Raw genomic sequence first — 27,647 nt, 5'->3', positions numbered from 1 at the left:
ACATAATGTCCAAGGGAAAATGGCTATTTTGAATGGATGCAGAATTTCAGGACAAAGTCCAGTTCATTGTATAGCAGTGAATTGGCTATACAATGGAGTCACCTGAAAAACTTTAAAAATTGTTATTCCCAGGCCACACGCCAGCCAATGACATCAGAATCTCTGGAGGTGGGATCAGGCACCAACAGTTTTAAGACTCAAGTGATTCCAATTTGCAGCCTAAGTTCAAAACTATTATCCAAAAGGAGAGAGACATGCTGCCCTTAACCGAGTCTTTCGGCCTGGATCTTCGTAGGAGGAGGTCAGAGTGCTGAAGAACTAGGGGTTCTGTTAATTCCACTCCCTTTAGGAAAAAGATACTGTGCTCTGTATTATTTCAGAGTTACCACAGGGCTGTTGGTGAGGGTCATCTGGTCCAGCCTCTGACCCTTGAAGGGCCTGAAAACGTATATATGTGGCATGATAGGTTTTTTGCCCATTTCATTCCCATTCCCTCATGAGTGAACAGGGGCTACCTGCCAGGTGATGCAAAAGGAGATGAGAGAATCCACCTGTCTTCTACTGACTGAGACATTAAGGAAATAGGCAAAGATGTAAAACAATGTCACTCACTACATGTGTAATTTTTGTTGAAAATCTGGTTACTTTTTGTAAAGATATTTTACTGTGGTAACATGTAATGGGATTATTATCATGTTTAATTTCTAATAGATAAACAGCAATAGATACATAAACATATGAACAAAGCCCTTTGGGATTTTGCAATTATTTCTAAGAGTGTAAGAGTCCCAAAGGCCATAAAGTTCAGAAACTGCTACTTTACTGGGTCAGAACATCTAGAATGAGCTGTAAATTCTGAATTTATCTTGTAATTATTTTGAGAGTAGCAAAAATATATTGCATTATATTTTTATTAAAAACATTGACCAAACGCCTTTATATAAATATTTTTATATAATAAAATATCACTTAGAGAAATGTAAGTACTTAAAATATACCATCATTTTTATAAGCCTGTTTTGACATTTCTCTATTTTAAATGTGTTAAGAGCTTAAAAAACATTAGGCCTTTCTTGAGTTCTGAACATCCTTCAGAGAAGAAAACATGAAATTGAACACTGACATGCTGCCATTGCCAATAGGCTAATATTTTTTCCGACCTTACTCTGTGCTGGGCCCATTTCTAAGTGTTTTCCAGCTGTTCTCTCAGAGTCTTCGCAGCAATACTACAGGATGGCTTGTCCAGGGACAGACTTCTGGTTAGTGGGGGAGCCAGGATTTGAACCCTGTTTGTTTCCAGAGCTCCTGCTCCAAACTATTACGTGGACACTATGACATATACAGCCCGCTCCTGTCCTAGGAACCTTCCTCTCCTACGTGCCAGAGCAGAGGGCTTTGGGGCACAAATGAAAAATGGGAACTAGCAATCAGATAGGCTTTTAAGGGTGTGATGGGATGTGGACGGGAGGCCTTGGTCCTGCCTTCTGTTGCCTTTACATTGTGAGTTCCTGTGGGGCAAAGTTCTGCTTACTGCAGTTGTGCTATTTATTCATTTGGAAAATAACACCCTATGTGTGAAGTGCTTCAGGGTTATGAGTGAGATCAGATGGTATTTCTTAAGGACTTTTTCCCTGGGGAGGTATGTCACAAGAAATTCTCATAAAGGCAATATGCCTCTATTTTCATTATGCAAATCTGATTGCCTTACTCAGTCCTTCTTCAGAACTTTAAAAGGAAATGTGACACTAGTAGAGAAGTTGATACAAGGGGAATAGTAAGTCACTTTTCCCAAACCCACAGTTGCACAGAGGGGTGAGAGAGCCAGCTGGTCAGATGTTATTACATCCAGATGGGACACAAGCCTTTAGTCCAGGGAGGTAGCAATATGCTATTAGGTGATTTAAAAATATATATTACTACTACTGTAATTCTAAAATATAATATGTAACCTAATGATAATCTTTATTAATAACTAATAGCATTGGTAGTAGTCATAGTCTCTCATGAAAGAGTTATCTTTGCTTCCACCAGGACCCTTATTTCTCTGTAGATAACCGCTGACTTAGAAAATTTCCTCTGCATTTCTCTTCAAACTCAAATCCTAGAACTCTAGGTATTTTTCCTTAAGTATCATAACATATATACCTAGAAGCAAAAATATTATTTCTCATCAGTTAGGGGACTCGGGCATGGCAAGAATGGTAATCAGGGGCTGCTACTACCTGTTTTTAAAAATTTACTCACACATCACAACTTTTATCCCACCATGATATAAGTGTAATACCAGCATAAAATTATTACTCAGTGGTGGCACACAGAAAAAGAAAGTATTTTCAGGTCAAGTGAGAGGATATGCAACATCACGTGTTATTAGACACAAGAAAAGGTTTGCTTTGAGCACCCTCCAGGGATTTAGCCTCTTAACCACTGGTACCAGGACATGGAACCCATATTATTCAATAGGTATACAGTGATATGAAAACACTATTACAAATGTGAAATTACCTTGGCTTACCAAAAAAAGAATCATTACTAATTTCCTGAGTTCCTTTCACACTAAGATGACAATTTATAAAAATACAAGTCCATATTTAAAATCTGTAAGACAAAGACCTGTATAGGAACTTAACATATACTTATTAATAACATGGTGAGGATTAATTTAGCAATTTCATCTTCACAGTATTTGGAATAGTGTTTTTGCTAGACTTTATCAATAATTTATTTGTGAATACTTAATTTACAACTTTCAACTTTAAATGTATAAAGCTGTATAATCAATCTCTACAGTCCTAATAAAAAACCCAGAGCAATTATTCTGTACATAATTTATCTCCCGATGTAATAATTCTCCAAAGCTATAAGAGAGGCCTAGTTCCTTAGAGAAAAGGTACCATATAATATACCAAAAATAATAATTCCTGTTTTATAAAGAGAAAAAGGGAAGGAAGAAGCAGGCTCTGATTTTAATTTTATAAGTTAAATTAATGATCCTAAAGAGCAAATACTATTATTCCCTTTAACAGATAAGGAGAGTGGAGCTCAGAGAGATGAAGTTACTTGCCCAAAGTCTCCGACCTGATACACAGAGAGTTAGGCTTCAAACTCAAATCTCCAGGTCAACCCTGCTTATCTCTCATTACAGGAGAAAAGTGAAAGACCGTTATATAACTCGATAAGATTCAGTGTTATTTGATTAAGGTGCCCAGAATTTATTCAAGGTCTCTTCATCTCAAATAACTTCCTTAATCACTAAAATTAGATTTACTTGATTCAATTAACCCTGTAGGACCACCCCAGATGAACATAATCAGCTCTTGCCAAAGGGCTCCTGTGGCAAATTCTCTGCTTATCGGAATTATTCCAGCTAAGCTCTGGCATCGGCTGTCTATCTTGGATTTTCTATGATTTGAGGCTAACCTTGAGGCAAACTGCAGTCTCACATTCCCCTTTTCTTCCTTCCTTAAGAAGTTTGTTCTTTATGTAAAACATTAGCGTTATCTCAAGTTTACCCTCATTCTTTTGGCAATAGCTCCCAACACATCCACTGTTGATCAGATACTTGAATGCAACGGCAAAGATGCTATTAAAGAAATTTCTAACAATATCCTGGTAATACAAATGAACTTGTGGAAACTGCAAACAGAGGGAGAGATTTATTACTAGGGCATATGCCCTGAAGATAACCGAGTCTGCTTTATGCTCCCTTTTCAAAACTACAAGCACCATTATTTATTTTCTATACCAATCTCAGGAAACACTGAGGACAAGTCAAGAGAAAGTCCTGGGCCACTGAAGCTCTTTGAAAGCAGACATGAGATGTTAAGGTGTGAAAACCGAGGGTGAAGGCTCTGCTGTTGAATAAGCTCACTTTCAGAAGATGCCCTAATGCAATAAAATGTGACATTATTTATATGGAAAAAGAAACAACCATAGTCTTAAAATATGCCCTTATGAAGTTTGAATTTTAACCCTACCACTTATTATTTATGAGAACTTGGACAAGTTTCTTTTCTTTTTAAAATATGTTTTTATTGATTTCAGAGAAAGGAAGGGAGAGGGAGAGAGAGAGACAGAACATCAATGATGAGAGTCATTGACTGGCTGCCTCCTGCACGCCCCAGACTGGGGATCGAACCCGCAACCCGCGCATGAGCCCTGCCCGGGAGTCGAACCCTGACCTCCTGGTTTGTGGGTCGATGCTCAACCACTGAGCCACACTGGACGGGCACAAGTCTCTTAACTGAGTTCAATTTCCTCATTTGAAAAACAGTCATAAGAAAGGCACTGATTTTATAGGGTTTAATGAGAAAATCCATGTAAAGTAGTCACTTTAGTGTCTGGCATATGGAAAGTGCTCAAAAAATTATGATTTATAACTTAAAATATTATTAAATTTGGGGGGCATGTGAACATGTTTCTTTTTTGAAAATAGCCAATTCATTTTTCCAAAAATTACAGAAGGCAAAAAAAAGGGGGGTAAAGCAATCAGAAAAATATAGAGAAAGGGAGGGGAGAGAACTGCAGGCATGGCAGGGAAAGTGGCAGGGAAACTCAGAGCAGATCACTTCAGTGTGTTAATTATTACAGAGATGACAGGCGTGCAACTAGCAGTGGTCACAGACTGCCTACTCCAGTTAGCACAATAAGGTCAATGAGCTAAGACTATTTATACTCAATATAAATTAATTCAAGAATATAGACCAGGAAAGTAACCTGGGGGAATGGGTAACAGACAAACTGGTCTAAATATGAAAGGGAAACCTGAAAAGAAAATGAATACTTCTACGGTAGGAACACGTACAATACAGATAAGTCAGGTGCCAGATTAGGAGAAAGCACGGAAAATCTCAGCAATCCCGCTGAGAAACTCTCCCAGCAAACCATCAATAATGATTCATCTAACAGATTTTATTATTTTTCTAAAGTTATATAGTCATATTTAAAGACATTAACAGTTATTCTGCTTTTACATTAATATCACACTTCAAAGTATGTTATAGTATCTTTTAGGTCAACATTATCAAAAAAATTACCATTCTCTTCCAAAATTTTTGTCCTCAAAATTTTTTATAATAATTTTCTCTTTTCATTTGGTTTCTGTTACCATATCTTATCAAAATAGCGTTTGGTTTCTTTCTAACTTAAGAAAATTAAGTATACAATGCCTCCTGTTGCCATTCCACTATCATACTATATGTTTGGCCATTTTTCGACAGTTTTAACACATGCACAGCCCAATCCTATACACTGGAGAAATGAATAAGGGTGCTGAGGATTCAAAAAGAAAATGACTATATGGTGATGACCAGGGGGAAGGGGGGTGGGGGCGGCAGAAGAGGGAAAAGGGAAAATAACTGGGATGGAAGGAGACTTGACGTGGGGTGGTGAACACACCGTACAGTATACAGATGATGCGTTATAGAACTGCACACCTGAAACCTGTATAATTTTATTAACCAGTGTCACCCCAATAAATTCAATAAAAAAGAGGAAAAAAAGGTCAGCCGAGCCCTTGAACAAGAACACCATATGTTTTTCATCCATTTTCTCACTACTGTATTCATTGAACAACTCTTACAAGAATAAAACTTTAGGGAACATGAACCTGTGGCAAGACCAGACAGAATATTCTGGAACTATGCTTTGAAGTAAAATCATTCCCTTAACATCAGGAGATTTAATACTACCATTTCACCATGAAAATAATCACAGATGAGTGTTCTGACCAGGACTAATTGTCTTTGAAGTTCTCTAAATTCAAGCATTAAAAACAGTGCTTGACAAAACTCTTTACCTTATCAAAAAATTACAAAGAAAACAACTTGCGGGCAAAGCTCAATCTAATTTCGTTTCTATCTAAAATCAAGGCTGCAACGTTAAGCAAAATTAAAAAGTGTATGAGCATCATGTTATTAAGACAACCTAAATTTGAGAGCCTGACCTCTGGTGCTTATTTTACAGTTATCAAGGGGATGAAAGAGCTGCTGGGTGACAGCGGCCATTTAGCAATCAAAATCAGAACAACCAATACGTGTCCTCTCTCCTTGTGATTGTTTTATGATACGTATTCAAATTCTGTACCAGAAAGTGCAGCTGTGAAAACAGATTTATAGCTGAAGCAAAACACACAAAAAATGAGTATCAGGGGTTCAGAAGAGCACTCACTTGCGCTCGGAAGAGTCCTGTGGGGCGTTGGGAATCAGGACATTAAATACCGAAGGCTTTTCTCTGTGCTCTAGTAACCGCCTTCCAAACAACGTCAGACAGGGCTTTAGCACATGCTGTTCCTCCGTCTGGAAAACCCTCCACTCTTCCTTCCTGGTTCACTTCACTCATCCTTCAGATCCCAGCTGAAGTGTTACTTCTTTGCAGATGTCTTGCCTAACTTCACAGATTCGACCCTGCTATAATAACATAATACATAATATAGTACGATAATAATATGTGATATAATAATAATGTAATGTTTAATAAAGATACAATGGGTGCCTCTCCTCCCTAGCTATCGTCAGAGCTGCAACTTTACACGTTTAAGTGTGATTTTTTTGATCAGTTCTCTCCCATTAGACTGTAAACCTCATGAGGAAAAGGGGTCCTGGAGGCTAGTTGTCACCATTACAGCCCCAGGACCTAGCACAGAGCTGGGCACAGGGTAGACACCTAATGCATGTCCAAGGGTGACGAAGGGGAGGGAAGAAACAGGGAAGGAGTAGCTACAGTTAGCTGGCAAGGTGCTCACCGCTGGCTGGCTAGGTGAATTCTACCTCAGGCCCAGCGGGGACAGCGGTCGCCCCCTCTCCAGTGTCACTTGGTTTCCTCCTGCCTTCCGCCTGCAGCCTCGCGCTGCGGGAAACATGCAGCAAGACCCAGGGTGGGCAGCGGGGGCGAGCTCTCCAGCCGGTCTACCGCGGCCTCCTAGCCCCTGCACTCATCCCAAACATGCTGGACTCATCCTGGACCTCATCTGCTTTTGGTCAACATGGTCAGTTCTCATACTTATATTTCAACAAGGGCTTTCGGGGAGCAGGATTTTAAAGGAGAGTGGCTGTAATGGCACTGTCGCAACCTTTCAGAGCCAGAGTGCAATGATCCGATTTCACAGCAAAGCCACTGGACAGGAGTCGTCACCAACTGGTTTGGGAATCCAGTGGGCAACTATTCTGCTTTGGTCTGTGACTGGGGGGGGGGGGGGGGGGGGTGACGGAGTTTGAGGTTCAGGAGGCCGGGAGGAGCCAGCAGAGGGAGAATCACAATATCAAGTCTGAAAGTCTTCAGAACACTCAGCGAGCGCTCGCTACTTTCCAGATTACAGCCAGACCATCCTGCTCATAAGCGCTGCCCTGCGGCTTATTAAAACTCAAGTATTTTTGACATATGCAGACTGACATAGCCTGTGACAGTGAGAAAATAAAAGGTAGCCAAGTAACACAAGTGTAAAATGGCTTTTCCAATTTTAATTAACAGATTTTGTTTTTAGAGATATTTTAGGTTTAGATGAAAACAAGTGGCAAGGGCAGAGTATTACACCCCACCCCCACAGTTTCTGAAGTGTCTTTTTAAAAATACAAATTTAACTGCCAGAAATAAAATGCTCTAAAATCTGTCCACTGTTTCAAGTTAATTAGCAAATTTTCTATTTTAGAAAAGAATTAACACTAATTAACTTATTTCAATTGACTTCATTTTTAGTTTATTTCAGAAGTAGAAAAGTTAATAAATACTGATAAAAAAAGAAAGGAAAGAGAAAGGGAGGAAAGAGAAAGGGAGGGGAGGGGAGGGGAGGGGAGGGGAGGGGAGGGGAGGGGAGGGGAGGGGAGGGGAGGGGAGGGGAGGGGAGGGGAGGGGAGGGGAGGGGAGGGAAGGGAAGGGAAGGGAAGGGAAGGGAAGGGAAGGGAAGGGAAGGGAAGGGAAGGGAAGGGAAGGGAAGGGAAGGGAAGGGAAGGGAAGGGAAGGGAAGGGAAGGGAAGGGAAGGGAAGGGAAGGGAAGGGAAGGGAAGGGAAGGGAAGGGAAGGGAAGGGAAGGGAAGGGAAGGGAAGGGGGTAGGAGGGAAAGACAGAAGAAAATTCAAACATAATCCTTTCACTCAAAGGTAACTACAAAAAGTATACTGGAGCGTATCTTTTTGTACTTTTCCTGTATATATATTTTTAATTTTAAAAACAAAACCTGGATAATATTCTACATATTATTTTGGTTAAACAGATGATGGTTATCCATGCAATGGAATACCATGGCCATTTCTGCACTTTATTAAATATTTTTCAACATAATTTTTAATGGTAGCATAATATTCCATTGTATGGATAACCATCGTCTATTTAACCAATGCTGCCCAGCTTTGGACATTCAATATTTGTTCGTGAAACTGCAAGCATCTATTTCCCCAAATTCATTCTTTTATACATCTTTAAGGAATGGCAATTTGAAGGGTGGGAGAACCAGGGCACTGAAACACTAGACAGTTTATTTTTATCTTTATACAAGATACTAGTGTTGGCAAGGCGGGAGAGAAGAAAAGCTCTTCCTATGACCCTTTTTAACTTTAAATGGCTGTGCACAGTTCAAGGCCAGCGGAGTGATAAATAGGTTTTGGCAGCTCATTCTCCCTACCTTGAGTAGTATCACAGTGTGCCATTGGAGTGGGTCATTTAGAACAGGAAGCCAAGGACACTGTGTGGTGTTCTCCCAGGGAAAAGTCACAGATATCTCATAGAAGGCTTTGGCAAGACGCTCAGTGTGCACAGAGAGGCATAGAAAGTGGCTTTATTTTTAAGGCTCAGATTCAGCTGAAGGATCCGCTAGGGAATCCAAAAAGGGAAAGCCTGGGCTTTGGTTAAAATAGCTGGCTTATTCTTTCTTTCACAGTGCACAAAAGCTGCACTGATTCCCTCAGCAGTCACCTGCTAGTTTCACACCTTGTGATAAGTAACATACACACATCCTCATTAACACTAAGTCAGTGACTCTAAGGGGAAGGATATCCAGGAGACTGCATTTCTAATCCACATTGAGTTACTGTATTTTCATATCTCATTGCAATTCTGTGTAGCTACCAGCCCGACACAGGCAGGGCAAAGAGGCTTCTTCAACAAAAGCAGCAATAAATCAAATTTCCTGTGAGATTTCCCGAACGCCATGCTTCAAAATCACAGTAGTCAGTATATAATTTTACCTTTGAAGTGACATTGTTACTTTTAAAAATAGAACTCTGTGGTGAAAAAAAATATATACTATCTTGGTTTATCAATTTTATTATAAGTAACTTTTCTCCAAAATGGGAAAACTTGCTAGCAAGTTATTTTTTTCCCCTGATAATAAAAATGCAACATAATACAATAAAAATCCATACACTATAGAAAAAATACTCTAGAAAGTAAAAATCATCTTTAATCTCATCATTCAAATATAGATGCTATTAAATGGTTGGATAGCTGGTGTACATTGTTAGAAACTGTTTTCTCCCTGACACTTAAGTATTTTTAGTTAGACATACTTGTTTTGTAACCTTCCTTTCCACTTTAACAATATAAATATACATCTTTCTGTGTTAATCAGGATTGATTTTTTTATGGCTGTATAATTAACTATTTTTAATACTTTACAAAATCCTGACATAGCTTTTCTTTGACAATTAAATTAGTAGGACTGTTTTCTGAGTCATGTGTTTAATGCTGACATCTGACTTGTTTCTGAAGAGAGAAACTTCTTAGTAGACATTAACTAAAATAAATAATCCAACCATTTATAGCTACAAATTTCTGCATAAGCAAGAACTATGCACAATAAAAACAAAATAAAATCATTAAAATGTCTAAAAACTGTTTACTTTATTAGAGTCCGTTTTATAAGTTGTTTGCGTTTGAAATGAGTTAAATTAGAATTTTTGACGTTTTATGTGTTGCTCAACATGTGTTACTTCTGATGGGGTAAAAACAAAAAGATCAGATGATTTGTACAAAGAAAAAACATTAAAAGCAAAAACTCAATTAAACTAAGAAAGATACTCATTAGGCTTTATTAATTTGAAATTAAATTAATTATGCAAAGCAAAGTCAATGAATTCTCAAAAAGAATCTGGATTAGTATCCAAAATGATGAAAGAAGAAAAGGGTATAGATAAAATTTTAAATTGCTTAAGAATCTTTTAAGTGGTACATCATAAGCAGAAGCATGAAAAAGGAGCCCTTGACATGTAAAGTAATTGATTTAAGGGGGTAAATTTAAATAAAAACATCATTATCAAATGGTACCTATGCTGTGTATACAAAAGCTCCAAGGCCATGCTTATGGACTGACTGATTATTTCCTACTTTCCTGCTCACAGCACAGAAAGATGATCTAGAAAGATACCCTTACTCTATAGGTTTACATAATGAAGTGGCTGATTCCATTTTGGAACAGTGGTGTTTTTTAATGTTTATAAATTATAATAAATCTCTTTAAGAGTCTAATGAAAGCTGTAGATTCCTTCCCTGTTGAAATATATACCCATATTATTGCAAACATACAAGATTCTCTCATTAGGCCCTCTCCCTTCTGGCTTAGTAGTGGAATCCCTCCAAATAAAGACTGCATTTCTCAGTTGCATTTACCTAGGTGTGGCTATGTGACTACGTTCTAGTCAATGAGATAGAAGCCAAAGTGTCATGTTCAACTTCCAGGAAATGTTCTTAAAGGTAGGGATCATTGTCTTTTACTACTCCCTCTCCCTTTCATCTATATTGCTGGCCTGAATGCTTAAGCTGTCATTTGGATAAGAGGAGAAAACCAGAGGCTTAGTAAAGCAAAACAACAAGAGGGAAAAGCCTGGGCCAGTAATGATCATGGAACTGTCATACTTGTCCTGGATGGCTTACCTCTGGAGTTTGCATAGTTTTAGAGAGACATGAACTTATGTTTAGTTAAGCCACAGTTTCTGGGTGTTCTGTCACAGCTGAACCTATTATTAGCTGATACAGGTATAAACGCATACAAGTCTGCATATAATTTAGGGGGTGGTCATCCATGGATCCCAAATTAAGGATATCACTTTAGAAATATATATATGCGATCCCTGGCTTATGATGGTTCAACTTACATTTTCAACTTTATGATGGCTCCAAAGCTATACGCATTCAACAGAAATCATGCTTTGAATTTTGAATCTTGACTTTTTTCCAGGCTAGCAATGTTTGATAGTCTCTCATGATGCTGAACAGTGGCAGCAAGCTGCAGCTCCCACTCAGCCAGGCGACATGAGGGTAAACAGCCAACACTTGAAAATGTAGTGTTAAATGTGTTTTCAATTTATGAAATTTTCATCTTATGATGGGTTTATCCAGATGTAACCCCATTGTAAGTTGAGGAGCATCTGTATAGGATACAATTATAACCAGTTATTGTTTGTACTGTAATTGATATTTTTTCACATCTATTATCTTTCATAGTATTCACAATTACACTGTGAAGTACATATTGTTTTTAATCCATCAGTTTATAGATTTAAAAACAAACAAAACCCCACAAAATTGATTCAAAAGCAAAAACAAACAAACACAAAAGGCTCAGGGTCTATCTCTTGCTCAAAGTTAATAATAGAGTAAGAGCCATTACCAAGGAGAATGACTTCAAACCCCGTGCCCTCATCAATGTTCTAATGACTGTGATACATGTACAGGCACCCCCAACTTTTGTAAAAAATCATTCTTAGAAACATGTAAGGAAGTTAAATACATATTACTTAAAAGTAAGAGTTATGTTCTAAAAGGGGATTCTATTCCCATACAACTAAAAATTTTAGACATTATAAAGTTCTTAATTACATTAAAATTATTTCTACTTTTAAAGTACAAGATACTAATACAACTTGCATATTATTATTTAAAATAAAAGAAGCAAAAAATAAAAATAAAAATCTTTGTCTCCTGTGTAATTCTTCAACACCACGGCCTGCCTTTCCCTGTGCCGGATCTCTTCCTCAGTGGTGTATGATCCAAGCAGGCCAATCCTAGTGCTCCCACAATAACTTTATAAATGGAGCCAATGGGACAAAATTTCTTCTCTGGTGGGTGAATTGTTAGGACATGAGTCTAGGGACTCAGGTTCTTAAAGAAAACCTCATGTGCAATAGAAAATCATTATCTACAGATTAGAAGAGGCCAAGACAAGAGGGAGGGATAGAGAGTCCTGCTAGCAATCCAGATCCTGGTTTTAGTCCCTGACATGTCCAGGTTGCCCTGGCTTCTATAGTCTTTGATTAGACTTAGTCTCCTCCTAATAAAACCACCTTCTTTGTGAAGTCGGTCTTAGTTTGGTTCCTGTTACTTGCCACCTAAAAAATACTACTAATACATAATAATGTAAATTAAATTCCTAAGCTTTCATTCATTCCTGCACTCATTCAACATGTATTAGGCACCCACGATATGCCAGGTATGGACTCGGAGCTGGGAATAGTGGGGTAAGTTAAACAGACGTAGTGCCTGAACTGATGAAGATAGTTTCAAGGACAAAATAAGCACAAACTAATTAACAAAACAACAATTTTAATATTGAGAATCAGAACTTGCTGATGGGAATTTAGTGGTGCTACCTCTGATGACATTAACCTTCTCAAAAATTTTGTAATGAAATTGTTGAGCCACTTTTTTTCTCTAGCAAAGTGGGGGCCATCTCCCTATCAGCATGCCATGATTCTGTGAACTTCTCCCAGCATTTAAAACAGAGTGATACTTTCAATCCATATTTTTAGAGACCTCTCACTCACTGTAACAGTGTATCTTTAATGGCATCTTTCTAGCATTTTGTGTACCTTATTTTTTTCCTTTTCTTTAACAAATGAACACTCAGGTGATCAATTTAAGGATAGTGTCTAATTGAGCCTAAAGATTTACTATTTTTAGTGCTCCAAGTCATTTCCAATTTGCATCAATGAAAATTCATTCATTGTTGTTGTGTTTTTCATTCATTCAAAGAATATATGGTGAGAGCTCACTGTGTCATACTCTTTTAGGTGCCAGGAATATAGCACCTAGAGACAACATTCCTAGTTCTCAAGGATTTTACATTTCATTAAATTTTAGTAGCAATCTTACTAACAGCAAAACTTTACATTTTCCCCAGTTTTATTGAGAAATAATTGTCATCATCACTGTATCCAAGGTGCACAGCATGATGATTTGATTTACATAAACTGTGAAATGATTACCACAATAGGTTTAGTTAACATTCATCATCTCATATAGATGAAATAAACAGAAAAGAAGATTCTGCTTAAAGTAGGACACATTTGTGTTTCTACTACAGACATGACAGAAATATGTGCTTTTTCCCTCTGGAAATAAACAACGCTTTGCAACTTGCTCACTTTCTATTGCTTGGATGAAGCTAATTTTATGGGCCCAATAAGGTTGATCAGGTGCCTATACTTTACCTGAGCCATGGCTGTGTTGCCCCCCCCCCCCCCCCCCCCCCAGTAAATACCATCCGAATGAGGCTGGCATGCCAAGCATTCCAAACCCTGCTCACCCCGTGAGCACTGCATTGGGCTTGTCCCTCTGAAAATGAGATCAAGATGCTGAAAAGAAAAAGCAAAAGGCATTATTTTACCTGCCAAAAGATGTATAGGCACGAGTGGGCAAAATGACATATATGTACTGGGATTGTTTACAAAAAAAATAAGGGAAAGCAGTTTTATAGCAAAAGGTATAATTTCTTAATGGCACTTAATTAAATCGGAGCCTAGAAAAAGGTTGTGTCCTCAGTGTTAATTTTCATGCATTACAAGAAAGAGCTCCTTTCACAGTCACAACTTTTCACTTGGACATCTGGGCCGGTTACTCCACCCCCTTTTAATCTTTTTCAAAGAAACCTTTTACACACAAAAAACATTCAGTTATTTTCTTTTGGCTAAAAAAAAAAAAAAAAAATCCAATCTTATAAAGTAGGTGTTCTTTACAGCATCGAGGCTGATGAAAACCATACCCTTGAACAGGAAGTTCAAAGACAGAATGGCAGACAAGAGCGGCCCCATCTGCTATGGAAACACGCTCCCATCCTTTGAGGCCAAACCACTGACAAGAGCGCGCCGTCATTTAGGGGGGCCGCGGCTCCCACTCTGGTCAGGCCCCGCAGCCCTGGTACGTGCCGGGCGGGGTCCTCCTCACTGTGGGGCAGCCGTGCTGCTGAAGTGTCTCAAGGAATCAGGTGGATGGGCCAGTCAGCAGGAGGAGAAAGTTAAAAAGCTGCAAGGAAAAAAAAGGACCTGCCAGCTCTAAGCATCTAAATATAACTCTCCATCCAATTTGATGACCTTTTAGACGGTGACAATCAAGGGCTCCCCAATAGCATTTCTCTGTGCTGGCCCAGAGCAGGCTGCTGGTACACTTGGGTTTATCCAGTGGGGCTTCTTTTCCTGATTTGCCTTTTTTTTAGAACAAATTCTTTCTTCATTCAGCAGCAGAGTAGAACCTGGAGATAACAGGCCTGGTACTCACCCTAATTGAAATGCACTAGAATATATTTCATAGGCTGCTCAAACTTTGCCATGAAAAAGTCTCAAAATACAATTCAGGTATAAGTTGTATATTGTTCTAGCATCTGACAGCATTCTCACGGAGCTAACACTGTATTTTCTTCCTGTCAGGAAGAACTTCCCTCTGTTTTTCTGAGCGTCAAGGGGTACATATGTAGGTAACTGGCCTTAGTGTGATCACATTCAATTTTAAGATCTCACAGTATGACAGTAAAAATAACAACTTGAAAATAGCAGTTTTCCACATATGGTTATTTCAATAATCAATCGGTGCTTTCAAAACTTTATGTGATCCTTTAAATGATCAACTGTGTTTAATAGGTCAAATTTCAGTTTTAATTTCTAATTTTCACTCCTCCCTTTCTCATATCCCAGTTTTCTGAACAAACTGTGACAAACTCCAGTGATATTTATATCCTAGTCTGACAAATGCTAACTCAGTTCTACAGCATTAAAAGCTTGTTCTATCTTTCCTGAACTCGTGAACATTTATTTCTCAAAAGTCATCTAGTCCAATCATCTCATATCAGGAATGAGACACAGAACAATTAAGTAACTCGCACAAAGTCACCTAATTATCTGTTGTTATTAGTTTACTGGATTTTACACCTAAAATATGTACTAGGTTTTTTGTGATATACTTTAAGTCTTCCTTTTCAGGCCAAAATTCGACATGGCAGCTTGCGTATGACAGGTTCAGCCAGGTGATAATTTTAAAGCTCTAGCAGGTTTAGGAAATCATGAGATCAAGATCATCTCCACTAGACCATCAAAGACATTGTTAATTTTTCTAAATCCTTTGCATGGTTAATAGGAACTAGTTATTGGTTTAACTATAGGAGCTCTTTTTTGAGCAGCATCATTTGTCTTATACTATAGGATAGACCAATTGCCTTATTCATTTCGTTTTACAAACAAGAAACTGAGGCTCAGAGAAGGGAAATACCTGCCTGGGATCACAAAGCAGTAAGTGGCGGAATGAAATTTTACAATCAGGTCTTCACATGTCGCAAGCTCATATTCTTTCTACTATATGAAATTGCCTTTAGTCTTGATTTAGCCTTTTTTGGTAACAAATAATTCAAATTATTAAAGTATTCATAGATCAGAAATCTATTTTAATTTTAGAATTAAGAAGCGAATGGCCATAATTAACTAATTAATGAACAACTTGTGGCAAAGCCCAATTTTAAAGGTTTTACTTTGACAGAGACAATTGATAATTTTAAAAAGTTATTTAAATTTTTTATTTGGATGTGAAAATACTCCCAAGGCTTCAGTTTTTATTTTCTGCACTGTGTGCTTCTCCAAACAATAGGGTCTAAATTAGAAGTCCTACTTTCCATCACAAATCAAGTAGCATTTCCTTGGGCACTTAACTCTATGTGCTGGTAATGTTCTAAGTGGTCCACATATATAATTTTACTTAATTATGATAATATTGCTATATGGCACATGCTATTGCTAGCCCCACATTACAGATAAGAATCCTAAGGTATAGAGAGATTAAATAACTTGCCCAAAGTCACACAGCTAGTACACAGTGGAATCAGAATATGAACCCGTGTAATCTGATCCCAGTGCCCATGGTCTTGTCCATAATTCTGTATTGCCTAATATAATAAAGTAATCGTTAAATGGCTACAACCTGTTTTTTAACTCGCGCTTAGGAGTTAAGGTGGAAAACAGAATGAGGTATAAATTAAGCAAGAACACTGGGTTATCTCGGGTCTGAAGTGAGCTTTTCATGGGACATCCTGCACTTAGGCCATGTGTACCATCAATGGCCAAAGAGCCTAGAAAGGGGTAGCCAGGTAGATACAGTACTGAGAATTTATTGACCTCTGTGGCTGCTCCCTTCAGTCTCCTCCCCTTTCAGCAGCAGGGGTCTGAAAGTGCTGGAAAGAAAGTAGGAGAGAAGAGACTGTTCAGCGCATGTGCTCATCTAAGCACCCAGAGGATTTTTTTAAATAATAAGAATCCAAACTGAAAAGAACACTCAAAGCACTCAACAGTTACCATTATATGGTTCCTGGAAAATTATATGGTTTAGGCTCCTACTAAATGCTTCCCTTCCCTTGACATTGTGCTTTATAACCTGGACTTAATATCCAATTCAAATCTTTAATCAAGAGCATAAGTCATTCTCTCCATTACAAATCACCATTGAACGAAGCCGCTAGGGGATGATTGAAGACTATATGGCACATACGGATATCTACCTGTGCTATATAGAAAACATATATTAGAACATATATATGCATAAGTATTCATTTTGATATATAAATGAAGAAATTCCTTTTTTTCACTATAGGAATAGCTGGGGTATTCCTGTTGTATAACAAACACAAAGACAGATAGTAGATTAATATATTTGTTTAAAGGTAATGCCAGCAGAAACTTTGCCTTTGTAGAAGGAAACCATCACACAGAACCAAGTGTGCTAATAATGAAAACACCTCCTTCTGCTGTACTCCCCTCGACAACTGCTTCTTAGCCAGAGTTTGCTCTGAGTTCTCATCTCGTGTTTACATTTTTAAGAAGTTCAGCCATTTGTAATCACCAGGTTCACTCCATGTTTAGGGGGTAAAACAAACATTTCGTAAACTATGGATTAACAATATCCACCCAATCTCCACTCAGGAATCTATGACCTTCTGGTTCCTAAGGACTTACAGAAGATACTGGGCAAAACTTTAACTCTGTTGTATTATAGGATTTTTATGATATAGTTAGAAGATGTGATAGCAGTTTTAAAAAAACTATTAAATTACAGTGTATAATAGAAACATTGAAAACTGTATACTTAAAGATTCAAATCAAAATATCATATGTAGAAACAAGATTTGTAAAATGCCTGATTATTTCAAGTTTCCACCTACTCCTTCAAATGGTCCAAAGTGTCGGAAGGCAGTAAGAAGGTAGGACAATTTGAGAAGCCTCTCTAGTCCTTAAAAAAAATGGAGGGAAACCGTCCATAGTACTCAAAATACAAAGGACAGGGAGGGGTTGAGGGAAGCTTTCATTTAACCTCTGACAACTATTTTTATGCAATTGAGATATGTCAACAACTGGGTTTCAAAGCCTCAAAATAAACAAACTGCTGGGGTGCTCTGGCAATGATATTTTAATATAAATAGCCCTTTAGGGAATAGCAAAGTTAATCTTGTAGGGCTAACCACTCCAGAAAGGCATTTAAAGCAAACACACAATACGAAACTGCCATATTTCATAAAATCCAAGACACCATCCAGTGTAAAATACATCCCAAAGATGTTGAAGTTGGGGGGAAATTGTGCATCTTAGAACAGATTAATACAGTAAAAGTATGTGATAGTTCCAGCCTCAGGGGTTATTCACTACATTATTTCCATCAGTTCTTACAAACTGTAGTCTACGTCCTAATCCCCGTAAAAGCTGCACATGGTTAAATTTACACTTGACCACACTTGAAGCAGAATTTCGGGCAATTAACTCAGTGTGTGGGCTAAGGCGTCTAGGTGATTTCTGTATAATTTACCCTCTGCATCCTGGGAGGGGTATCTGCTGTCATGAACACTTTTTAATAAGATCTCAGGGAGAACATCACAACTCTGGATAATTATTATATTTTCATATTAAGATGACTCAATTTGTTAATTGATTTTCTACAGGTTTTCTGTGCAGATTTTTAAAAGCTGAGACATAGTTCACATACCATAACATTCACCATTTTAAAGCATACAATTCAGTGCATTTTAGTATATTCACAAGGTTGTGCAACCATTTTCATCAGCCCATCAAGAAAACCAGACCCATAAGTAGTCATCCCCTACTCTCTTCTCTCCTCCCCCAGCCCCTGGCAACCACCAATCTACTTTTTGTCTCTATAAATTTGCCTATTTTGGATATTTCATATAAGTGGGATCATACAATATATGGCCTTTTGTGTCAGCCTTATTTCATTTAGCTCAATGTTTTCAAGGTTAATCTAGGTTATAGCATGTGTCAGTACTTCTATTTTTATGACTGAATAATATTCCATTGTATGGCTGTACCACATTTTGTTAAACCATTCATCAGCTGATGAACATTTGGGTAATTTCTATTTTGGGGCTATTGTGAGAAATGCTACTATAAACATTCACATACAAGTTTTTGTGTGAACATACAACCTTAATTGCTTGGATGTAAGAGTGGAATTGCTGGTTCATATGATAACTTTATGTTTAACTTTCTGAGGAACTGCCAAGCATTTCCCAAAGTGGCTGCACCATTTTACATTCCCACCAGCAGTGTATGAAGGTTCCACTTTCTCTGCATCCTCACCAACAATTGTTACTGTACTTTAAAAAAAATATAGTCATTCTTATGAGTGTGAAGTAGTATCTCGTAGTTTTGATTTGCATTTCCCTGATGACTAATAAAGCTGAGAATCTTTCTGTGTGTTTACTGGTCATTTTCTTTGCAGAAATGTCTAGTAAAATCCTTTGCCCACTTTTCAACTGGGTTATTTTTACTGATGAGTCATAAGAGTTCTTTATATATTTTGAATACTAAACTATTACCAAATACATCATTTACAAATATTCTCTCTAATTCTGTGGATTCTTTTTACTTTCTTGATAGTACTCTTTTAAAAAAAGTTTTTAATTTTGATGAAGTTCATTGTGCTGACATATGCAATTAGGAGATAGAGCAACAACCAGGTTTCTGGTTTATCTTTCTGTTTAATTCTATAGTTACAAAAGATACAATATCTATGAAGTGGACAAATTAAAAGTTGCACAGTCAGAATATACCAAACACATTCTGTCATAAACCATTTATAATACAAGAATTGTTTTTCTATACAAGTTAGGGCAAAATTGTTTGACAAGACATCACAATGAATCTGAGCAGTTTTTGACAATGGATAGAACTGAGGCCCATCTCTAGATGGCCCATCTGCTTGTAGAATTTCTATGTTTTTAAAAGTTTTGGAATCTACATCTGGACTAAATGCTAATATTATTCATTCAAAGAACATCTCTGCTTGCCAACATTTCAAAAGATGAGAAGTTATACAAACATATATCCCCTGTAACATTTCAAAACATGCTTGACCATTAAAAGAAGATTAGCTTTAAAGACATCTGTGCCACTGTGTCTGACATATTTGCTTCTTCCACAGAGAGCTGCAATGGCCAGAACTTCTCTTTAGTAATAATAAAAGATGCTATAGTGACTTCTAAGCACCATTTAGTTTTGCAGTAGAAAAAAAACTGGAGAAGCTTTGAAGGTTTGTCAGAAACGGCAACGTCTGGGTGGCAAGTGGGATTTCACTTGGCCCCAGGGACATTGCGAAACCCTCTTCCCAGCCATCTGTTGCTTTGTATCTGAAATTCTACTGGAAGCCAGTCAAAAGAGGATAACAAGTGAAAACTATTTTGGCAACAAAACAAAAAATAAGAAACCCAAAACAAACATCTTCCCACAAACAGATTTTCTGTTGGATTCGAATCATACATGGCAACAATTTCAGAAAATGCACATGCTCAACTCACTGAAGATGCTGAAAGGGACTGAATGGAGAATGAAAGGAAAGCAGGAGGGGGCGGCTCTTCAGGAAGCAACGTGTCTGTTTCGTTGTGTTTCCTTATCAGACAGCAGCTCCTCAGGCCAGACTTTGGGTGGTGAGTATACAATAGGATATATAGATGATGTAGTATAAATTTGTACACCTGAAACTGATATAATGTTATCAAATAATGTTATCCTAATACATTTAATTTTTAAAAAGACAATTTCCTTGAGGGAAGAGACCAACTTTCCTTCACTCTGTATTCCTAGAATCTCAGTGCTAGCTAAATAACTATGTTAAGAGAGGGTACAGGAAAGAATGATAAGATCTAAATCAGAAAGAAGTGAGCTTGAATGAAACTATCTGCAGTATGTGCTCTGGGATGAGGAAAGATTACTGACCACGGGATTTTTGAGTAAGGTCTTTAATAACCATTCACTTATTCGGCAAACATTTGTGGAGAACTTACCACAGGTACTGTCTTAGGTGATAGGATATAGCTGTGAACAAGACGGACCAAGTCTCTGCCTTCATGGAGCTTACGATGAAAAGCTAATATGTGTAAGAGCACTGAACTGGGCCAAGCATTGTTTCAGAGCTCCATCTATATGAGCTCCTTTGACTTCACACCACTCTTGTGGGATGAGTCACTACTACTATTCCCAATTCACAGATGAGACAACTGAGGTTTAGTTTAAGGGACTTACCTAGGTCCAGGAATCAGGATCTCAAGCACAGGTCTTCCTAACCACTGAACCTCTCGTCTTCACGGCCGCACATCCATCACAGATTTGTCATGTGACTCTAAGGCCACAATCTTAGAGCTGCCATGTCATGTTGTTTAATGCTGGATGGCAATTACACAAATGAGTGTTATACCATCTTGTTCTACATTACACAATTACAGTCATTTAGAGAGAGAGAAAGCATAAAGATTTGTAAAGTTTAAATCCACAGGCTCCAAAAAGGAACCTTTCTGTTTCTGATGACTGTTGAGAGGGGAGAGGAGTGAGTTAGGAGATACAAAGTTTAAAGAGATGTTCACATGGGAGGGAATAGTGCTATGAGTTTTTCTAACATGGAAGAGTGCTACTTCCCATTACAAATAAAGAGCTGACTCTTAGCACCTGGGAAAAGAGGGAAAGAGGTAAAAGAAGAAATCTGGCAAACTGCACGATGAAGGTGTGTATGTCCTAAAGTGATGGAGAATAAAAAACAAAACAAAACAAAAAACAACTAGAAAAACACCACTAGGGTATATGTTATCTCTGATGGTCTTTCAGTAATTCAGACTCTGGAAAATATTTGACATTAACATAATCCTCCAGAGATATCTACATAAATCTGATTGCTAAATAAAAGTTAATTATAACTTATTGTTCCATAAAATGTCAGTTTAGTACAACATCCAACAGTTCAAATTTAGAAAACTCTACGTCCCTCCAGAGTCCTGTGGCTACAACTTGCATAAAAACTGCTTAGGTGACCTGTGATATAACACAGGCACACTTAAGGACTTCTGGGAGAAAAGATGCACTCTGATGTATATGACTGCAGAGTCTGGTCCTTTTTAATCCATCTTAGCAATATCACATCTTCACTCTAAAGACACAGTAGGTCATGCTCTTTTTCCAATTATAATAACTTATAGCTTTTCTCTTAAATGCAATTCTTTTCGTTTATTTTCTGCTGGGCTATCGAAACTCACAGAAGATGCAATGATTCAATAATTATAGAAATATAAATCACCCAGAGTCAAAGTCAACATCCCTGCGAGTTTTTAGGAGATATAGCAAAAAAGAAGACAGCAAAATTACATCAGAAGATTACACATGCAAGGTAATCCCAGTAAATCAAACCTCAATTAGAAACTATCACAGGAGATAGTGTATAAATTGTAGCCTATACCTGTGCTTCATTTCATTCGACAAATATTTACAGAGTACAATACGCCAGGATCTGTGCTAGAAGGATATATACAGTCACAGAAGAGCACAGGCCCAGTCTTTGATGAATTTACATCACAATTCATCTGATAAAACCCGTAACCCAAGATGTAATAAAAAGCCATTATGCTTTCTCAACATCTTAAAAAATAAAATGATCTTACAGTGCTGGTGGAAATGTAAAATGGTCCAGATACTCTGGAAAATAGTTGGGCAATTTCTTTAAAATCCAAATGTACACTTACTACACAATTCAGCAACTGTAGTCTCAGTCATTTGTCCTAGAGAAATGAAGATGTATGCCTACACAAATATCTATACATGAATGTTCAGCTTTATTCCTAATAGTCCCAAATTGGCACCAACCCAAATAGAAACCCACAGAAAATGCAATGATTCAATAATTATAGAAATGTAAACCATCCAGAGTCAAAGTCAACATCCCTCCCGGCTTTTAGGAGGTACAGCAAAAAAGAAGACAGCAAAATTATATCAGAAGATGTCAGCTGCTGATGCAATCAACACATGCCTACCAGTACATGAGTAAACAAACTGAAGCAGGCAATCCAAGGGTACTGCTCAGCAGTGAAAGGGAATGAGCTATTGCAGCAACTTAGACGTCAAGGCCATTTGAGTGCAAAAAGCCAATCTCATGAGGTCGCTTACTGTGTGATTCCAGTTAGACAAGGTCCTTGAAGTGACGAAATTATAGAGGTGGAAAACAGGCTAACGGTTCACAGGAGGTAGGCCGATAAGAGTAAAAATACAGTATGTCAGACGGTAAGTGCCACAGGAGCAAAATAAAGCAGACTGAAAAACTAACGCCGAAGGCCCATTTTGGGAAGGGGTTATTCTATATAGGTGTCAGAAAGGCCGCCCTGAAGGAAGTCGGAGTGAGCCCAGTGGCAGCTGGGGACGAGAGGGTAGCAGAGTGTGAGACACAGCAAGGGGCCGGGCAGCTGCGTAAGGGGTGAGCGGGTAACAACAGCGCCCTCCGGGCCGCCACCTCGGGAGCCAGGGCTCCCAGGAATTAAATGACCAACACTCACTCCCTGGGCGAGCTTGGGCATGTTATGGAACTTGCCTCAGTTTTCTCATTTGTTCAAGGCAGGACAGTAACAGCAACCACTTAGTAGGGCTCCTATGAAGAACAAATCTATTTTTGGAATAGGGCCTGGCACAAAAGTGTGCAATATATATTACTTATTATTATTCATTACATTCTAAAAATATTAGCATACTTGGTTATGGCCTTTAGGTTATTAAGAATCAGAAAAATTATCACGGTTGTAAAGACTAAATAAATTATATAAATAAATAAATGAATGTGTGCACATGCACGCACATTTATGTGAAAAGAGAGACACAGAAATGGTTTATTCTGGTGATTTAATTAGGCATAATAACCATTTTCTATCCAAGCTACACAGCAAAATGTAATTGCTTTCATTAAATCAGGTGCTGAAAGGTCATTAGGACTACACTACAAAATCCCACTATTAAAAAGATGCTTTAATAGGTTTTCCGACAAAGTATCCTGTGAGAATAAGATTTGGAAGAGGGATGCGCAGACAGGGATGAATGAACAAACACACGAGGTTCCCTGTGGAGTCACCATGACCTCAGTCCAAACCCAGCAAGTATCCAGAGATTATTATAAAACTGAACTTTTGGTTTTATTTCAGCATTATTCTGGATCCTGACAATTCGCTTTCTTTTTTCAGTATTTTCTAGTCTCTATCTTTTCTAGTGAGTGTAAAGTATACCAATGTTGAAAGTAATCTGTAAAATATTGTAAGTTTCCATTAAAATCTCATGACTTTGCAAACGTTTAGCACTTCGGCATAATCACCACCACTCCAACTGTATTGCAGAATGAATCACACAAACCCACAGCTGTGAGATTAAGTACAGAGAAGACAGATCTCCACTCTGGCACAACTTCAAATGCCTCGGTGGAGACAGAAAAATGTCAAACACAAGGTTTATACTGGAGCACTGGAGCTCCCCTGGACAGGGAAGAACCACCAATATGTTCTGTATGGTAAAATACTTACACACAGCACCCCTCATGCATTGTAAAAAGGATTGGCTTGCAGAAACTCAGGATGAGTGACTTTATGGGGCTGCTCTAGTCACTCCTATACTGGACAGAAACCCAGCAGCGAGCTATACTTCCAAATGCTGACGTTCCCTTAAGACTGGGTGCTCATCTCTGGTCCTGTTCCTTTCTTTGTCTGTGGTTACAACACTCCTGTTGCACTAATCCAAAGAACAACTCACAAAGCTTCCAGAATGCTATTTTCCTTTTCAAAATAGTTGCTCTTCTAAATTCTGGATGATGAACGTTCCAGTGTATTCTAGTCTACAGTACATGTGTAAAGTTTTAAACTTATCTGCTGACATGAGGAAGTTACTCATGGAAGAATTATCTTTGATGCATAGCACACAGTCTGGCTGAGCTGAGATAGTTGTTTGAAATGAAAAACAAAAATGTGTTAAGTGGTGCTTTAAAAGAGAAATTTGTAAAACACTGGTTGAAGTTAAAAGATATAATGGTAGAAAAAAAACCCTGTTTACAACAACAATGAAAAAGATAAAATACTTAGAAATTAACTTAAAAAGAAAAATTTTAAACTTATATGAAAAGCACTGATCTAAAACACTCCTGTAAAACACAACTGTAGACTTGAACTCCTCTTGAGTCCATGTATCGAGCCTGAGGAGAGCTGAACACAAGAGCACCCTTCAACTTACCACTTCCTGTGATCTGTCTCACCCGCCCAGAGCAGCTCTGGGAAGTCTTGATTCCCATAAGACTTACCTAAGAACATCAATCAGGTAGAGGAGGGGGGTGGCCTTGTCCCCACAGGCAGCACCTTTGGGTAGGAAAGCCTGGGCCCAAACCCTGACTCTGCTACTTCCCAACTGTGCGTTCTTGGGAGTTTTTTAACCTCTGAGCCTCAGGTTCCTCAGCTAGACTGGGGAGGTGGAGAGGAGCAGCATCACCTCAGAGGTAAGAGGTGATTTTAATAAAAGGGTAAAGCATGCTAAGCAAGGCCAACACCTAACAGGCCTTCCCCTGCTGCCTCCTTCCCACCTCACCACCTGCTGCCTTTCTTCGTTGTTTGCAGGCGTAGAAGGGGACGATGCTGATGCGCAGACAGACTAGGAGTTTTGTGTACATTAGAGAAAGAACTCTGGTCAAGCTTCGCAAAGTCTGGTGATGTTCAAAGCAAGTTTATCAACCTTGGTTTGTATTCCTGATAAACCTCTTTTCACTAAACAAACACCACAGGTAATTTTTTATAAATAGGATAATAGCAAAGTGCTTTTTCAGACAGCAAGAAGACAGTAATCAGTTAGATGTATTTTTCTGTCCAACCAGACTGATGGAGATTGTTAATAACTAAAACATAAAGACAAGGTGGCTGTTTCATGGAAAAATCTTAGATTATTTCTTTTCTTTAAAGAAAACTTTCCAGGAAGGGTACACTGGACTTTTGTTTCAGTAAGTTGCACTCAGTTCACCAAACAGCACTGCATTTATTGTGTACTTACTGAATGCCAGGTACTACTATGCAGTATGAGTGGGACATAAATATGAGTAAGAAGTAATGTTGCCACTGAAACACAAGCTCTTGCAGGGCAGGGGCTTTCTGTTGTCTGCCACTGTATTCCCAGATCCCACTCCTGCCTGGGACATACTAGGCACTCAGCAAACTAGTGATGGATGACTGATGGAATGACTGGCTGGAGCAGCTCATGGTCCACCAGGAGTTAAAACGAAATAACATTACTCGTATCAGTGACTGCATTTCTCCATCTATGAGTAGTTACTGATTAGATCAAGAGGTTTGGTGATCAGTAAAATCTGAAATGAGATATGATCACAGAGAGCTACTTCAAATACTTCTATCAGAAGTGTTTTGAAATGCTTTGATGACTTGAGATCTCACTACTTGAATAAGTAGAATTTTCTTCCAGGTTCAGTTAGAGGACGGCATATTAATAGTAACAGTAATAATAATAACGGGCCAAGCATTAGCTTCCCAGCATGGTATAAGGCTGGTACTATGACTCCCCTTAGCAGAGGAAGAAACTGATAAGAAGGAGCCAAGGTCACAGGCCTACCTGGCAAGGATACTTTCAATTCTGACTCTCAGAGACTTCCTTGCACACCTCCCTTTGCTCTCTTTTAACCAGCATATGACAGTTATGTCCTCAGTTAATCTGCAAGGCACTCGTTTTTTTTCTTTCTGATTAAAGGCTTTTGTTTCACAAGCCTTTCACGTGGCCTGTGACAGCCATCCACATCACATGGTGTTCAAAAGCCTCTTAGGGAACCAACTGTAACTGAGAGATTCGGTTTCTACTGGTATAGACCTGAAAGGAATCTTTAAGTAACTGGAAAGAAAAGGCCCAACACGAGCATTTACTTTATGTTGCCCCGTGAAATTGAGGTTCTGTCCATGGTAAGGGGGTGGACAAGAGGGAGAGATGGTAATAAAGGCAGTTTAAAAATCCTGCAGTTTGATGGCTGAGGGAAAAAAATAGTTCCTTCAGGTTAAAATGCAGTTAACCTTGTAAGGACTGCCAGTGTTTGGGATAGGCATGTCTTGCAGATGAAGTATGCTTTCATTTCAGAATTTTCCAACCCCCTGAAGAGTGCTGTAATCCCCTGTGGACAACAGATAAACTGAGGTATTGCAACAACACGGATGAAACCCAGACCCCAGGGCCCCATCAGCAGTGACATCACACCACATTCCAAAGCTGGCCTTCGCTGTGAGGAGCACACACAGAGACCAGTCCTGTGTTCCTTTGGTCATTAGGGTGAGAGAGTACTGGGTTTCACAGAATAGGAATTTCTATGGGAAGATAAAGACCTCCCCTCACACAGGCTTCCTCTGCCTTTTGTAACCAGGAAAGCAATGGGTCCCTTGTATTTGTAACTGAAAGGTTCTCGTTTTATCAAATCAAACTTTATCATATGTTAAGAAGAAAAAAGTATCCAATATTTTCAGTCTGGTAAAAAAAAAGACTCTGTAATTCTCAACTATTAAATGCATTTAAAACAAAACTAAATCACAAAAATGTTCTTAATGGCTACATTCATTTTTCTCCCCCATTTTTGTATGGTTATATTCTTATAATTTAAGTCACCACCACTACCAAAACAGTAGCTGTCATTACTGAGCATTCACAATGTGCCAGCTACTGTTCTAACAATGCTATGATATAGGTGCTACTTAAGATACCCATTTTTCAGATGAGAAAATTAAGACACAGAAATGATACCTAACTTGCAAGGCCACACGAAAAATAACTAGTAGAAGTAGGATTCCGGCCCAGGCAATCTATGGAACCCTAGTTCTAAACCCCTGTGAGGGGACATTGATAACATGTATTTGGCCTGGTAGGGCAGAGCCCAGGTGTTATTAACAAAATAAGGGTTCATGGTTAACACCAAGGTCTCAGGGTCACAGAGGTGACAGGGACATGGAATGCAGCCCGTTTCATAGCTCCACACTGAGACAAATAGTCGGTATCAGGTTAGAGAGACTGTCAGAGCCAACAGAACCCAAGAGGACTTTTTGCATAAATAAGAACAAAAATAATTTGTTGAAATTTTATAAGGTC

At 38.4% G+C, this 27,647-nt stretch overlaps 1 protein-coding gene across 1 annotated transcript in view; it reads right to left on the bottom strand.

Moving 5' to 3' along the window:
• The window catches only part of SCFD2 (sec1 family domain containing 2), a 285,626-nt gene that overhangs the window by 142,816 nt on the left and 115,163 nt on the right, over positions 1–27,647 (bottom strand). The window lies entirely within an intron of this gene.

The sequence above is a fragment of the Miniopterus natalensis genome, chromosome 1, assembly GCF_054644295.1.
Source record: "Miniopterus natalensis isolate mMinNat1 chromosome 1, mMinNat1.hap1, whole genome shotgun sequence".
Taxonomy (NCBI): Eukaryota; Metazoa; Chordata; class Mammalia; order Chiroptera; family Miniopteridae; genus Miniopterus; species Miniopterus natalensis.
The sequence above is the reverse complement of the archived record's forward strand: the minus strand, read 5'-3'. Positions and strand labels throughout refer to the sequence as shown.